General features: G+C 38.8%; 1 protein-coding gene across 1 annotated transcript in view; it reads right to left on the bottom strand.

Moving 5' to 3' along the window:
* LOC106870470 (fibroblast growth factor receptor-like 1) overlaps window positions 1-2,334 on the bottom strand; it is a 127,043-nt gene extending 124,709 nt beyond the window's left edge. The window contains exon 1 of the mRNA XM_014916572.2: window positions 2,171-2,334. The gene's annotated coding sequence lies outside the window, so the exon portion shown is untranslated. The remainder of the gene's footprint in view (window positions 1-2,170) is intronic.
* Between the last annotated feature and the right edge of the window lie 166 nt (window positions 2,335-2,500).

Raw genomic sequence — 2,500 nt, 5'->3', positions numbered from 1 at the left:
TTGTTTTTCTATATATTTCACCTATATATACAGACATATACACGCACATATACATCCATATACATACAGATGCACAATTCATACGTAAGCATACATACAAATAGACGTGCATACATCTACGTGTGTGTGTTAAATGAGTGACTCCAACATAATGTCTTTATATTCGTTGGTTTTTAATAAACCATGTTGACACTATTTAGACTTGAATGAGGACTTCATTGGAAGAACGAACACCTCACTCCAGGATATATATCTAGGTATATACATACATACATATAAGCATGTGTGTATGTATGTATATCTATCTATCTATCTATCTATCTGTGTGCACACACATATTTGTGTGTGTGTGTGTCTATATATATATATACATATATATATGTGTGTGTGTGGTGTGTGTGTGTGTATGTATGTATGTATGTATGTATGTATGTATGTATGTATGTATGTAGATCTATCTGTCTGTCTTATCTATATACACGTACATACATGCATACATATACACACTTGTGTGTAAAAACGCTATCATAAGTGGCTGAGTGTCTCCCAGATTCGACAATCTTTTACGTAATTCTCAGTTGTATAGGGTGACACGTTGATTTTTCCAGTGAATTACTGGTAGTCGAGACAGAGAGAATAGTGGACCGCAGTATTTCACTGGTAATTTATTTATCGAATCGGGGGAGTGGCTAAGTTCACCTGGACAGGATTTGGACTTAAATGTGCACACGGTTGGAACACTTTACGATACGTGTAGTGTATGCTCCACCGACTTTGCCACTTTGCTGAATAACAACAACAACAACAACATTGACCAGCCATGAGGGATCACTCACACCTGCTGGAAATAGCAGCCAATACTTCCAGTGTTAAAAAAATACACTTTGTGAGGGATTGTAGTCCGAATCATACAAAATTGGGATGGTCACAGCTAGAACGCCTTTGATCATAGGACTGTTGGATCAGACTTGACCTAGGGCCAAACAACAAGAACAAACATAACAATATCAAAGTAGATATTGAAGCTGTTGTTATTCTTTATTCTTGAATCATTCATGATTGAACAGACACGTGATCAAAGGTGTTCCAACCATGACCATCCTGCTATTTCATATATACTTAAAACGCCATTGTCACGTGTCCTTCGTAAGATGATTTCAGGGGACATTTAACTGCTATATTTAGCAATGGCTACATATTGACTTCCTTGTTGGCTCGTGGAAATGTCGAGTGACTCCTGCGTATATTTGTGTGCATTATTGTATCTGTGTGTGTATACATATATGTGTATGTGTGCTGTACATATATGTGTGTGCGTATACTTGTAATCTATTGGTTTCATTGGTTAGAGTGCGGTCAAGCTGGAGCAGAGTATATAAGTCGGTCGAGCTCCACCATTCATTTGAACCTGGTTCTTATTTTATCAATATCTATTTGTCGGCAATGGGCATCAAACAATAACAATTCTAGACCGTGACACATAAAAAAGCAAAAAACATTCACTCATACATGCATACATACATACATACATACATACGTACGTACGTATGCACCTGTGTATACATAATATAAACATACATATGTACGAGTATATATGTATATATATACACACACGCACATACATGTGCGTGCGTGTGAGTGCCCACTTCCTATCTTTTGTTGACCACATTCATCTAAAAAAGTATTGGTCAGCCTAAGTCTACCATAGAATACACTTGTCCAAAGTGCCATACAAGGGCAACGAACCCCAAAACACGTGGTTGCGAAGAACGACACATGTTTATATATATATACATTCATACACATATATACACACACACACACACACACATGTACACACAGATACATACACATGCATACAGACATGCAAGAGAACATATATATACACACACATACATACATATGAGTATTTATACATATATACATACTAATATATAAACATACATACATATCTATCCGAGTCTATAAAGCCACATGCATGTATATATGTGTGTGTGTGTGTGTGTATACATATATATATATTTTTAAACAAGAATGTTATTGACAGTAACTTCGAAGTTTCGGCCAGTTAAGCCATCGTCTTATACAGTGTGTATACAATGAGTGTATAGTGTTTACGCAGCCAGCGTGCGTCTCCCCCTCGCCGCCCCACCGCCCCCCTGTCACTCACCTCTGCCAGTGGTTGTAGTCCCAGGATTGACCAGTTCCTCTTTCTCTCTCTCTCTGTGTCTCCAGTAATTCCTGACACAGCTGCTAATGTCGAGCTTCTCTCACAACACTGGAGAATAACAACAACAACACACCTAATGTCGTCGTCTACCTAACCCCTCACCCTCACCCACCTCTCTCTTTCTCTCCTCGACTACTACTACTACTACTACTACTACCCTATTTCTCTCTCTGTCTTTCCTTCTCCCTCTCTATTTACCAACCTCTCTGTAGCAACCCTCTCTCTGTCTTTCACTCTCCCTCCTCCTCCTCCTCCTCCTCCTCCTCCTCC

The sequence above is a fragment of the Octopus bimaculoides genome, chromosome 14 (assembly GCF_001194135.2).
Source record: "Octopus bimaculoides isolate UCB-OBI-ISO-001 chromosome 14, ASM119413v2, whole genome shotgun sequence".
In the NCBI taxonomy this organism is placed as follows: domain Eukaryota; kingdom Metazoa; phylum Mollusca; class Cephalopoda; order Octopoda; family Octopodidae; genus Octopus; species Octopus bimaculoides.
This window is presented reverse-complemented; position numbering and strand designations above follow the sequence as displayed.